The following is a 14906-nucleotide window of genomic DNA, read 5'->3' as shown; positions in this document are numbered from 1 at the left end:
AGTCAACATGCAATCTTCCGCAAAGTTCGACATTTTATTGTAGAAAAATGTTTAATTTCTAATTATCGCACAGGTACAGTAGCACTTCAACTTGAAGTTCAACTCTTTTATAAACTAATTAACACCCAATTTCCAACTCAATATTCAACCTGAAATTCAGGGGAGTAAAATACGTTTTTTTCTTGACTGATTGAAATTATGCTAGACTGGTGCGAACAAGAAAGTGTCGAAGAGAAAAAAGCGAAAGCCTTATTGTTTAGTTCTAATTCTTAACGTAGAGTTTTTGTCGAAGATAAAAACGTAAACAGCAATGTATTATACAATCGAGCTGAAATGGCGAACACTTTACAACTTCATAGAAATGTTTCTTGTTGGAGTTGTAAAGTTGTAATGAGCCATAACATAGAAGTCATTGCCCAATTTTGTTTGACTGTTTGTTAATAAAATTTGGCTTTTTCTGCATTTGCAATAACACGGTAAGAATGTAGAATGCTTTATTTACCGGACCAACTTCGGAAAATCATCAATTAGGGAATGCATGAACTGATCCGGAGATTTAAACTTAACTATAATTATGTGCCGGCCCTTGTTACAGACCAGTTGGGCACTTTAATTGCGTGATAGTCGGACGAAAATTGTGTTAAAGAAGTGCAAAACGCAAAGTAAGCAAACGATAAAACGAGAAAGACGTGCAGTTTTCGTAGATTACCAATAAAATACTGATAATGTGGCTGAACTAAGCTGCAGCTGTTCACATCACAACTGCAAGATAATGCACTGAGGTAAAACATTTTCAATTGGCAGTTATGTGCAAATTAATGGAGCAATCGAGAACACCTGCAATTAGCTTCAGTAAACTATACGGTTGGTTATCGTTTGAATTCGGTCCCTTTATATTTATAATAACGTCAGATATTAGAATAATAATGGTAATCTGCAGGGTAAACCTGCAGACTATAATTATCCGCTTACTAAGCGGCTTAGTGTGGCACTGCCATTACAGTAGTCAGTATTATGATAAGGGGGGGGGGGGTGTGACTTTGCTTACTTAGTTAGGATTATTTTTGTATTATCCTCAGCTGTCTCAGATAGATGTACGTTTTTACAAGTTTTAGCGATATTCAAAGACTAAAAGTAAAACGATTTTGCTATTTCCCCTATCCAAAAGACAACCCCCTCCCCCCCTCTCCCCCCCCCACCCCCCCCCCCCTCTCCCCCCCCCCCCCCCCCCCCCCCCCCCCTCTCCAAGCCCACAGGATACCAATGATCAGCACTACGATCTGTTCTCTGCTCATTGGTACAACCCAGAAAATATAATCGAATAGAATATTAGAGATCGTCACTGCAGCCCAGGCCATCATAACACAACAACTGCAAACTGTAAGTCGCCCAGAGTTGCACCTGTACTGCAGCTATACTACGTGGTATATTATAACCGACCAACTAAGTAGACTTATGTCTGGTTACTTGCTCAACTGGATGAGGTTCATTACATCATGATAATCAAGAAAGGAAAATATAAATAATCCTTTAATTAGAAGGATGGGAGATAAACTGTAAAAGTAATACCTGCTCAGGTGACAAATCAGCTGAGAAGATGAAGGAGGATTGTACAAATGCAGCGCTCCACAGGCACTATGACGACAGTATGACGCAACAAGTGCTCAGAGTACAAATTGAGGGGGGTTGAACTGAAGTGAAATGAAATGAAAATCATGGAACCTGATACAGTCAGTGTGTATCTGCTCAATTATATGCTCGCTGCACTATAGAGAGTTGATCATGTTCCTGTTTTGGATCAGTGAGACATGATTCATGTGGCCATGTGGATGGTCACGTGTGCAGTTGTTGTTTTGGCTCGGTGCCAAGATATTTAGAATTATCGAGAATGGAAACTATTTATAAATATGAATTTATGGATTTGAGATAAAATCAAAATTGGTAATAAGGAAATACAGAACCTTTTACAGCAGAATAATAATGTTTGAGATTCTCAGAAAGGGGAGCTTATTATGTATTTTAAGTGTTCATAGGTTCATTAATAAAATAGAGATATGTCATTAATTTTCCCGATTATGAATAGGGATTAATTAGTCTTATCAGTAATTTGATATATTAATAAATTATATTATAAAAGTTAGCAATAATCAACTGGGGACAGGGGAAGAGTTGCCCGCAGAGATTAGGCACTAAGTCTAACTCTACGTTAGACTCTAACTCATTCATAAGTAAATCATGTTCAATGATTGAATAATCGCCAGCCTTGCAGATCGAAATATAAAAACCGTTTTGTGTGTATGCAATGAAACAGAGCATAGTGATTGGCAATTGTGGTACAAAATCATTTAACTGCAATAATAATTTATTGCAACATCGGCGTTAAACTAGTGTTTTCTTTTCTGGGGAGCCTCCCTTTACAAAGTTATAATTAACGGTAGTCTTCACTAATTGAATCCAAGATACCATTCATAGGATCTGTATAATTGGTTTACGGACGCTAGTCTGCTGGCTGTGTTTCTTAGATAGTGATACTGCCACGGTCTGTACTCTGTACTGAGTGCAATAATAATATTGGGCACTTACTAATTCGCTCGGCCAAAAATTATCACGTGACTTTGGTTTTTATGGTTTTGCACCCGAAGCTATCCATAACCACATGACCCTAACCCTAACCCTAACCCGAGCCCTAAACAATCGAATTAGTGGTCTTACTAGCCTGTCAAGTGACCAAAACTTAAACAGTTTTTCCCCTAACTCTCCAAGGAAACATTTTTACCCTATGTCATGGGGCAGGGGCCGGTGTGATTCGGAATCAGCGTCCAAAAATACACAGAAGTTGATGAATTTCATACCCTCAGATCGAGCCTTTTCACAAGAATTTTCTCAAAATTTGGGCGAGCGATTTAGTCTAGTGGGAACCCGGAGCGATAATATTGCAACTAATAAGAACTTATCAATGAACAAGTGCAGAGTATTTATTATCAAAGATTACAAAACACTTGACCTGAAAATTCATTTTAATTGCAGTAATCGTCATTTTTATCGCAGAATTGTTTAAAAATTCCACACGGAGCTCTAAACCAGACGCTAAGTGGACATATCGGCTTACTCTCATTTCTTACTAGCTACTTTTTACCATTGCATTGGGCATTATTCACTAATATATAATATAAAGCGTAAATAATTATTCAGAATAAAACAAATATTCAGAATAAAACAAATATTATATTCAAATCTCTTTATTCAACAATATTAAATCATTATAGAACCTAATTTGTGGCTTGATCGTTATGTTAGGGCTATTCTGTTAGCTGATGCTGACAGGCACTGCATGGGGCAGAGACTTAGGACCATTACGCTGGAGGCTTACAATGATCCTTTTTGAACCCCATGGCAGTGCTAGTTTTATTATGGTACAAATTGTAAATCGAAGTTATGAAAACGATCAAGTCACTCCTGTTTTACACTATCAACAGCTACTTAAAACAACCTAGATTGTACAACTCACTTTGAAGATTAAACTGTTAAGTGATTATTGATTGGGCTTATTAAACATTTTAGTAGCGGAGACATGCGGATCAGCTTCTTGAGGTTCTAATAGTTCATTCGGACAAGAAGTTTTATTTTTTCAAATTTAGTCGTTCAAGCTGCCTGAGTTCAGGAAGTTTGCCAAAGGGGCCCAGGTATTCTTGTCACCTTTACCCTGAGACGAGAGAATGACTTTTTTTACCTTTGATTTGAATACACCATGAGTGATTTCAAGGTCGTTCAGTGCCAACATCTGACGGAATGAATTCCAAAGGCAACTAGATTTGTAAACGAAACTGTTTGAGGGCATGGTTGTTATAAGAAGAGTTTCTTTGCCGGGTCTTTTAGACAAACAGAAAAGTTCAAATAGTGCAATTGGTGTTCGATATTTAAAGACTTTAAAAAGTTCATTGCAGCAGTGATACGCGTATAAATTATGCAATGTCATGAGTGATTGACGGGCAAAAATTGGCTTGGTGTGCTCTCTCTCAAAGAATTTGCTAGTAAGTTTCTGTTCACTGATAGGTCTAGTCCTAGCACATGTCATAAATTTATCAAGGTATGCTTTTTTGTCACCAAACATGATACGAACACACTTTTTCTGGGCTACAAATAGTGGTTGAAGTTTATTATTACTTGCACCTCCCCAAACGGTAATGCCATAAGATAGGTGACTTTCAAAAAGTGTGTGGTACAGGTCCTTATGGATAGATGATGGAATTTTATCCTTAATCATGTATAGCCTCCCAGAACAGGACGAGAGTTTTCTAACTAGTTTGTCTCTATAGGGATTGAAAGTTAGGCCTTCGTCGACAATTACTCCCAGGAATTTCGTTTCCTGCACCTTTGAGAGAGGTAGGCCGTTGAGGTAAAGTCTATTTTCAATTAATAAAGATTGATCATCAAGTTTTCTTTTAGCTGTATTGAATTCTATGTAGCAACTTTTCTTGGCGTTAACATGTAATTTATTAGCCAATGTGTACTCGTGGACTGATCGTAGGACCCTATTTGCATTATTGTAGGCCTCTGCTCTAGTTTATTAATATGTACGGAATGTATAACCATTAACCATTGTACAAACAAAGAAAACAAAAATTTGTAATAGTTTGCAAGAGGCAATATTAACTTTTTATTAAGGGATTGTAACTGTAAGTGTAACTGTAAGTGTAACTGTAAGTGTAACATGTACGTTAAGCTCGGGTAAATTAAAATGAAGAAACATATATAAAATGCTGAAAACATGGGTACACTATAACTCGATTAAATGATACATCGAATGACTTTATCTGATCAAAATTTAATCGGCATATTTCAGTGAACAGTGGCATGATTCAAGTTCGATTTAAAATTGCGTAACATAACCAATAACAGTATGATTGAATATTCTTTTCGAAAGCATTTGATTAACCTTATGTCATGCAGGGGCCGGGGGAGATTCGGAATCAGCGTCCGAAAATACATCTATTGAAGCTGGTTTCAATTGTCGGGGGACCCTTTTATGAGAATCTCGAAGATCGACTGTAGAGTGATTTATCACGCTATGACTGTTGACTAGTGTAGTTGTAGTTGTACTTGTACTTGTAGCGCGATGCACTTATATACTGATTACTGGGCTGCGCCGAGCTGCGAAGGATTGACATCGTCAATCAAATGACTTACTTTCACACGAACGAAGCTTGTATTGACCAGAATTCAATACAGCTGCTGATCGCATATTTATATTTACCTGGGGACCCCAGGCTATTATATTTATGTTCATAAACATAAAGATTCGCGGCGGAATGACAGGCTGACTGGCTGAGCGCCGCCCAGTAAATATATATATATATATTGTATATATATATTGCAGTTACCTTACTCGGGAATAATAATATTATAACCGGGATAAAGTGGTGGGTTTTGGAAGATTCCGCCATATTTTTCCCGGTCAAAAATTTTACCAGTCATAAAAAACCCGCCGACTCAGTTTATGGGGTTCCAAGGGGGTGGTGATCATCATATTTTACCTGAAGTCTCATATGTGCTAGAGAAGACTTTTGAAGCAGTGGATGGAGGGCTGTAACTTTATTGGCGGTTGCTACCATAATTTCGTTATAAAAATCACAATTTGGTTATAGAAATCAGATTTCAGTTATTCAGGGTGGACCGTGATTCTCACTTCTCTTGCCCATGAATCAGTGAATCGTAGAGAAGAAAACAATTTATATGTTATAGAAAAAAACGAAAATAATAATAATATATTATAATAATAATATAACTGGTTAAAAAACAAACAAATGATGTCATCCTAAAGAATGAGGGAGTTTTTCCCGTTAAAGTAACTTGTGGCCACATCCCGCTAGAATTGAGTAAACTGTGCCACTATTTCATGGTCCACGGTGGATTGATTACTGGAGCAGTTGAAGATGCAAAGCCAAGACGTTCCCCAATACCAAGCGGTGGGCAGGAAATTAAGCTCCGGCTGACCTTCAGAGCAGTAGCCCCATTAGCGGACAAAATGAAAGTCTTGTTAAGACAACAATACAACTTCGAATTTGACGGTCAGCAGCAGGGGGATATCAATAATGATAATGGAGGGGAGATTAGCGATAATGAGAATGAGAATACGCTTCAATGAAGATTTGACTTATTATTGCTTAGATTTATTTTCCTTTAAATAGACGTGTCTTTTTTTTCTATTTCTGAGTAATATCAATAACTGTAAATTGAAATAACTTTTTTAACAAGTAACAAAAACAGAAATTTCGGCTGAAAATTTGTTGACCTCTGAAAAAAAACTTGAATGGTCGGCCACCGGTAAATACATGACCGGGATAATTTGGCGGGTTTTGGGAAAGTCCGCCATATTTTTCCCGGTCATTAATTTTCCCAGTCATAAATTAACCCGCTATAATATTCCCGAGTAAGGTATTCAGTCGCGGTCTGTCAGAAACCAAACTTTTGAAGCCCATTTGCATTAAGCATTTTGGGCAACTTCCCGAGAAGATATCGACATGCAGACTTCACTTCGTTGTTTGGAATCATTTGAAATACTACTGACGTTATAAATTTGACATCGATTGATAATATATAATAGATTGATATGATCTGAAGAAAGTTTCATTTTTTGGCATTTTTGGCTCTTATTATATCGGGCAATGACGCGACCACAGACCAATTTTTGAAGTCCATATTTTGGGAAACTTCCCCAAGAAATATCAACTAAGCGGATTTTGCTACGTTGTCATGACCATGTTCACTGTTCAGAATCATTTAAAATACTACACTCACAGTGACATGATTTTGACATGGATTTTACCACAAGATTCAAAATCGTCTCAAGTGCATGAAACTACTTAAAACACCCCACGGTCGTTTCACTAAATTTTATTTGACACACGCTGCAACCCCTTTTGATCGCGCGCGGCCGACGTGGCGACGTGCACGCTTCGACCAAAATTGAACGGGGAATCGCGTTTAAGATCACTTATGACACACCTAGACAAAAGCTTTTCACATGTTTAAAATTGTGCTTTTTATGGAGAAACACGTCAATATCAAATATGCAGTAGCGTTTTTGAGCTAGTTAATTGTTATTCTCGATTTCAAAATTATTCCTTACCTGGGGACCCTGGGCTATTATATTATAATCAATAAAGATTCGGCGGAACGACAGGCTGAGCGCCGCCCAGTAAAATTATTTTAAGTGGTTTGGTTTGTATAAGTACATATATTAACTTTGAATACATTTCAAAATAATTTTTCTCGGTTCACACAGTGGCTGCAAAAGCGCAAATTGCAAACTAAGTATTTTCGCGCGTTTTCGCGCGTTTTGACAAGATATATATTATGAGCACTCTTTAAATGCTTTTCATAAATTCCAGAACAATCCTTTTAGTATGATTTTTAATACAACATACAATTTATGGTCTAAATATCATTATCTAGCAATTTTGAAATTTCTAGCTTAACTGTAAATAGAGTTAAGTGCATTTTAAAACAAGTAAAAGTCTTCCATTTTGTTTTGATCATAACATTTTAACTAAGTAAAAGTATTTGGGCATATTTACACGAAATGATCAGAAATTGTCTAAATAACAATACAGTCAAAGTTTTAATGATCGGCAGTAAAATATTCGTAATAGTAGAGGCTCTTACGGGCATTGTCTGCTCGATACGTTAGGGACCCCAGATACACCTTACTAGACGTATTTTTGACCGTAGAATCGATTGAAAGTGGTTTCAAGATGATTGGACTGATTGTTCTGGGGTAAAATCGCAAAAAAACCGATTTTTGGGCCAAAAATAGGCCAAAAAACCATGTTTTTTGATATTTTGAGCAAGTTAATTTTGTTGGCATGTCGGCAAAACTTGCATAAAGATAGCTAAAAGACAGCCGCACAAGATTGTATAAAAATAAAACAAATCCCTCTATTTGTTCTGAGGTAAAAATCCAAAAAAGTGGTAAAAATTTTGACTTTTTTGCTTTAAGTTTGAATAATTTTTTGCAGTTGTATTAAATCAACCCAAAAATAGTCACATCGTGTTTGCCTAAATTTTTCCTTTCCGAGAAGTACCCACTTCATATACTTAATCGAAGTTTGAATATTGTCACTCCGCAAGCGTTTTTGCCAAATTTTCGACGCGCACTACGCGCAAAAGCATTTAGTTGTTATCAATTGGCACCCGCGCGTTCATCATAAATTTCAAACAGCTATAACTCAGCGAGATTATGTCCGTTCTAGCTCATATTTTCACACTAAATAGAAAATAATGTGATCTTATTGCTGACAAAATATGGATATAATTACTTTATTTGCCTTAGAGTAATAGACTGTCAAAGTTTAAAACGCGCATTGGTATAGCACGTGACTAATAAGGCCAAATTTATACTTCTTAACATATTATCGATCCTTAGACATCATACTATTGTGTCCAATTAGCGGTTAGGTCTCTAAACTCGTAGCAGAAAACACGTCTTTTTGCCCGTAAGAGCCTCTACTATAACCAAAACGTTAATCAAAGTTATACGAATTATACTTATTTGTTTACAATATTGACTTTAAATTGAACAAAATGCGCGGAACGCGCGCGATCTTATATCATATATGCGTAGGTGAAGAAAGAGACTAGCCATCTTTACAACAAAGGAAAGGATTTAATAACCTCTACTAGCCTTAGAGCATAACCATGCTCTTTCCACAATGCACAAGTATGAGCAAATAACTCCTTTCGCAGGAAACTAACGCCCTCACAGGCTCCCACGTTTCATGTAACCGACCCCAGGTTTTGGTTTTAGATCGGACACTCAAAACAAAGATAGAAGAGCGGTCTACACGCTTACAGGCTACCACGTCTCTTGGAAACCCAGGATTTAGTTTTGGATCGGACAATCAAAATACCGATATAGATAAACATAAAACAATAGAGGAGCGGTCTACACCCTCACAGGCTACCACTGACCACGTTTAGTATAAGCCAGGATTTAGTTCTGGATCGGAAACTGGAAGCAAGGATATAGGAGCGGTCTACAGTGACGTTACAGGTTTAAAGGTATAGTAGTTGAAATCACTTTTACTTTTAGCAATATTAATGGACTGCAGTTCAAAAATATGGAAATATTCAGGAGCAGGACATGGACACTGTGTGGTTTGAGATATAAACCCATAGGTGAGGGCCAGAGACAAGTTTCCGCTTAGACATGACAGTACCTAGACAACTGTGTATCAACTGTTTGAAGATCCCGTTAACCAGATTTATAAGTAACACCTACCAGGAACACTACATACGACTACGAGTTGCACGTAGCAGGCCATGACCTTCCCTGAGAGTTCCTGTCTCTCCGTCTTTAACCCGACGGAATTGCACCAGGGGTGGTGGTAACAGAGCTTCAAGACTCTCGGAGTCTGTAGCTGATATCTATGTTTTAAGATATCAGCTACATACTCCGAGAAAGAAGACTCCTAACTAAAGCATGCAATGAAATATCAGATTCTTAGAATATCATATCAAGTGGTCGAGACAGTTTTAAAAATGTTAAAATTCGAGTGTTGAATGACATAGCACGTACAATGTACATCTTTACTTTCAGTCTTCTCCATCGCTGATTTCTGTAAATCCTATAATGACTTTTTTCAAGAAATTTAGCCCGCCTAACTCCGAGGAACTTATAATGTCGGCTGGATATAGAGACTTGATCTTTTTTCGTTTGCCGTTATTATATCGTCCCTATAAAATAATACAATTGTAATCTTTGACTTGTATATAAAAATAAATGTCTATTTACAAACGCAAAATTGTATCATCTATCTCCAATGTTTGTTTAGTGCTGTGGGACTAAATCGATAAATACGCTGGAAGCTATAGATCAAAGAGTCTTAAAATTAGGGTGGAATTTCTAAATAGGTACAGCATATTGCAACAGACTCTATGTCTGTAAGAAATCGGTTTACCTCCTTAGTACTTGCTCTAGGAATTCCTTCAACAATGTGATTTAGGAACAGATCGCCACGCAAAATCGATGTTTCTAGTGTCTGGCCCAGATTTTTGACGTAGTTTCCAAGCCAAGACCGGGAACTCCTGTAATTTATACTGTTTATCAATTATGTAATAATCTCTGATCTACGTAATACAAAGAGAAACGAGACTTCAGAGATCTCCTGGATTATGCTGGAGCGTAAAAGGATAAATATAGCAGAGACGTACGTTATTAAAATTTATTCTGCAATAAACGACGAAAAACGGTGATATTATTATTAATAAAAGTGCTTACCTTATATTTCGGACATCTTTTTGCATATATTCTATCCCCTCCTCCGACATATTTTTGAGAAACTAACACGCTCACAGGCTCCCACGTCTCATGTAAACCCAGGTCACAGGTTTTGGTTTTGGATCGGCTACTCAAAAAAATGAAAGAGGAGCGGTCTACACGCTCACAGGCTACCACGTCATATCAAGTGGTCGAGACAGTTTTCAAAATCTTAAAATTTGAGTGTTGAGTGATTTAGTACGCACAGTCGCACATTTTTACTTTCAGTCTTCTTCATATCGCTGACCTCGTTAATTTCTTCTCTTTAGTACGTCCCTATAAAATAATACAATTATAATCTTTAACTTCATTTCCAGGGTTAAACTACCACTGGTAAGCAATTCGGAAAATCATGGGACGGCATAATGCCGGGGCGGGTATGAACCGCCAACCTCCGGGTTACATGCCTAGTGCTTTAATTGAGCTACCGGCCCTATTCAGCTCAGGAATTTCTTGCAAGCGAATCAGTAAGCAATCTTGTTGTTATTTCATATCTGCTGCTATTAGTACACGTACTGCATTATATGCAGCAGGGATAGCCACTGCCACTAATGATCATGGCTCTAGCTAAATGTTTTACTCCATCGGGGCAGCCGAGGCACGTGCAATGTTTGTTTAAAGCTCTCGAGCTAAATTGATAAATAGATTAGACAACCTCGGAAGAGACGCCGGCAGTGTTAGATCAAAGAACCTTAAAATCAGGTTATTCATGAATTTTCGGGAGGTCTTTTAGAAGAATGTCAAAATTCAAGTGTAGAGTGATTTAATCACCACGCTCAGCTATCTAACGTACGGAACGTTCACTAAAAATAGTTTGTGAACGCGTTCGCTAAAAAATTTTAACGTTCGGAACATAAGGAAAGTTAATTGCTATTATGAAATTAAAATGCAGGACATAGCCCAATTATCCGGCAAAGTACTAGCGTTTCCATTGCCAGGCCTTCAGGGCCTTGAGGTATGTTACAAATACAAATGTTGTTTGATCTTGAGCTAAATGGTTGTTATACTATAATATCGTATATATAAGAACGATGTACATTTTACACATCGATCCCTAATGAAGTTTTGTGGAAGATCAAATTCCAGAGAAAGAAACGTATCCTTGAGCAACTTTAAGTTTAACAATTTTACCTTTGACTTCTTAAGTTTCAGCCTTCAGGGTAATCATACCCCAAATCTTTTGGGAAGTACCATGAACAGACCGTTAAATCGACCGCAAGATACGAGAACAGTATATTTGCTGTGGTAACCATAGTTGGTCAGTTTGGTCATTGTTTATTTACTGTCTAATTCCAACAACATGGTTTTATCTCATTGTATCCATCTTAAGTTAAAAACTATCGGAAAATTATCAAAATATTGACTAACGTATACTAACGTTCACAAACGTTCACTACAAAATGATTGGAACGTACGTTCAGTACGACTAAGTTCAGCGTTCACTACAACTAAGGTTAAAAGTGCGTTTAAGTACATTTACCGTTGAATTCACCGTTTTACGAGAGTAATACGTTTTATCAAGAGTAATACAGAGAAAGAGTCCCGACAGTCTCCCTGATTGCCTCTAAATATATTCACGTGACACATATGCCGGTCTTAAACTAACATCATCCAATTAATGGAGTATAACTAAGCCTGTCAGTCTGTAGAGTAAACAAAAGGGGTGACAAAGAAGCCTAATTAAGGAAAGTGAGGTGGAAACAGCTTGCTAACCGTGTGTAATGAGGTTAATAACAAAAGGCCAATAACCACATAGGAAGATGAACTAGTAGTCTAAAATGATGTGTACACTGGTGACAGGAGCGTACAATTACACATGTCTGATATCACAAAAATATCTGAAACCAAGCTTCCTGAATTTCTGCTCAATTGGCCGATACGAATGGCCCAAATATGGGAGGAGATCTAGAGGGTGCAAGAAACAACTGGAAAAAATGATGAACCTTTTTTAGGAAACACGGATATAGTTCTAGAAGGGCCGATCGAACTAGACCAACTTGAATTGACGCATTTTTGAACACTGATTCATATCTTGAAGTAATTGTAAAACAGATACGGTAATAATTAACATGTCAGGTCATATTATTCTGAAATAATTGTAAAATGCCTACCTGCCTAGGTCGATGAAGTCTGGAACGAGTTTCCAGTTTCGTGACAGCGCTTCTCTCCATTTATCTCTATCACTCATGAGCCAACGAACCTTATCAGATTGCAATCCAGTATCTTCTGATCTTGTAGGATGTCCGGAAAGGTCTTATGAGGTCGTCCTATATACCGATGGCCATATGATGGTTGTTAGAAAAGGAGTTGCTGAGCAGATTGGTACTGACGGTAGAAATGTCCTGTAAAATAGATACAGTAATATAAAATATCGGGTCATATCCTAAAATAGAGTAACTGTAAAATAGATACGTGTACGGTAATACTAATAACGTTGAGCCATAATATTTTGAACGATGAATTTATCTAAACAAAAGCATTCTTAATAGAAACTTGAACATTTTTACTCACAAACGATCCATTGGTTAATCATGCTCCTGTCTCGAAAAGAGTATTTAGCTCAATATGAGGGCGTGTATCTTTATTAGAATTCACAGAATCCATTTTCTAAAACCGGAGAAGTATAGTATAATAAAGCAATTTAAAATTTGCACGATCAACAAAACATGACAATAATATGCTCATGTCATCAACTTCATGAACAATAAAAAGCATATAACAAATATGCCAATACACAATGAATAACAAATTTTTAAAAAAGCTGTGAACAGAAGGTAAAAAACTGCGAACAAAAGGTAGCGTACGATCGCGTTTTGAAACAGTGCACAAAGAAATGATCCTAGATTGAGCTCTAGAAATCTAATTTTTGAGTGGAGTACTTGTGAAAGAGGTAATGCAAATTAATGCTGCCTGGTATGTGGAAGAGGCTGACTGAAAAGCTTGCAGAGTATATTGGCTCTAGCTTGTAGCTGTTTCATCAAAAATTGTGTTGACTGTGCGCGGCTCGACCGCGCATTTTTACAATATTTGTGCAAATGGCAAAATCATGCGTTGTTAACGATAAATCGACGTAAGGTCTACTTAGTTCGACTGACGGCGGGGCGCCAAATTTGTGCGCTAGTTGCAGCGCAGCCACTGTGGTTCATGCATGATCATGAAGTTTTAAAGAAGTTACATCAATGCGTGCAATTTTTGATTGACGGTGTCAACCCATCAAAATCGTTGCTTTGCGAAGCAGAGCAACGATTGAAACAAGAATGCTAATTTGCGCGGCGCGTCGAAGCGGCGAAGTCCTCCAAGCGCAATTTGGGAAGTTTGCTTTCGCGTTTGGCGGATATATATATATAACATTGCATTATAACCTGCGCCTAAATATTCATCATGCATGGCATCGTGTTACTGGGCGGCGATCAGCCTGTCATTCCGCCGAATCTCTATCTGTTTATAAACATAATAGCCTGGGATCCCCAAGTAAGCATCGTGACGTGGTCACACGCATATCAACGTTGTAGCGCGATGCGTTACTGGGCCGCGCCGCGCACTCAATTATGCTTCTGCTAGATCGGCGAGTTGCGCTACTACTACTATACTATATACTGTTGTAGGTTTATAACCTATACTACCAGGCACAGGGGGGGCTGAAACCAGGTTTTCGATCAAATGCTGCCATTTGTAGTCAAACGTCGCCAACAGTTGCTCTCGTCCAATGAAATCGCTGCATTTTGCAAGTCAGTATGCATAATTGAATTACATATATTCATATGCGGAGCTTGGCTTACATAATGCAGCGATTTCATTGGACGAGAGCAACTTTAGGCAACGTTTGACTACACATGGCAGCGTTTGATCGAAAACCTGGTTTTAGCTCCCCCTGTGCAGGACGCGCGCCGAGTTGGACTCGTTTTTACTTGATTGACGATGTCAATCCGTCGAGATCGTTGCTTTGCGAAGCAAAGCAACGATCGTCGACGGATTGAGATAATTACTTTCATCACGCGCATTGTGAAGCAAGAATGCTAGTTTGCGCGGCGCGTCGAAGCGGCGAAGTCCTCCAAGTTTTTACAGTCAAGAAAACAACAATTTATTTTTCAAGAACCCAGGAAAAGTTACCGGCTGGTGGTGGTACTAGAGTTGGTTTAATTTAAGTAAAATACAATTTACAATTTTTATTTTCCACAGAAGAATCAATACATATTGAATTATAAATATCCGATAATTCCATTAATAATCATTAAAGTTGCTTTGTCATTTGTAAAATCAAAAACGAAAAGCTGTACGCTGAACTGTGAACGCGCGCGGCGTTTTTTCTGCAGCTGCCTAGCTTCAAGCTTGTAGCCGCTAACATCAAAGCCGCCGCGCGCGCCCAGTGCTGGGGTGCATTCTCATTAACAATTAAACTTGGTCAAAGATAGTTATATACAATTCCTAAATTAAATCACTAATCATGTTAATATGAGTATTCAACACTACTCGACAACAAATATTTGCCGGCCCATCAACGATTCAGTCGCCGAAACAAACAGACGGCTCGACCTCGCGCGCGACAACAAGCATGATTTGCACGCGTGGCGCATTCCAATGTTCAAAA

General features: G+C 37.9%; 1 long non-coding RNA gene across 1 annotated transcript; it reads right to left on the bottom strand.

Annotated features, from left to right (window-relative positions):
• Positions 1–8538: 8538 nt before the first annotated feature.
• Positions 8539–13177, bottom strand: LOC134814259 (uncharacterized). Its single transcript, XR_010160136.1, has 5 exons — positions 12830–13177; positions 12430–12660; positions 10280–10594; positions 9960–10086; positions 8539–9735 (listed from the first exon to the last, which is right to left on the bottom strand). It is a non-coding gene; the product is annotated as an uncharacterized LOC134814259 (long non-coding RNA).
• Positions 13178–14906: the final 1729 nt, after the last annotated feature.

This window comes from Bolinopsis microptera, chromosome 4 (assembly GCF_026151205.1).
Source record: "Bolinopsis microptera isolate Bmic1 chromosome 4, MBARI_Bmic_1.0, whole genome shotgun sequence".
In the NCBI taxonomy this organism is placed as follows: domain Eukaryota; kingdom Metazoa; phylum Ctenophora; class Tentaculata; order Lobata; family Bolinopsidae; genus Bolinopsis; species Bolinopsis microptera.
This window is presented reverse-complemented; position numbering and strand designations above follow the sequence as displayed.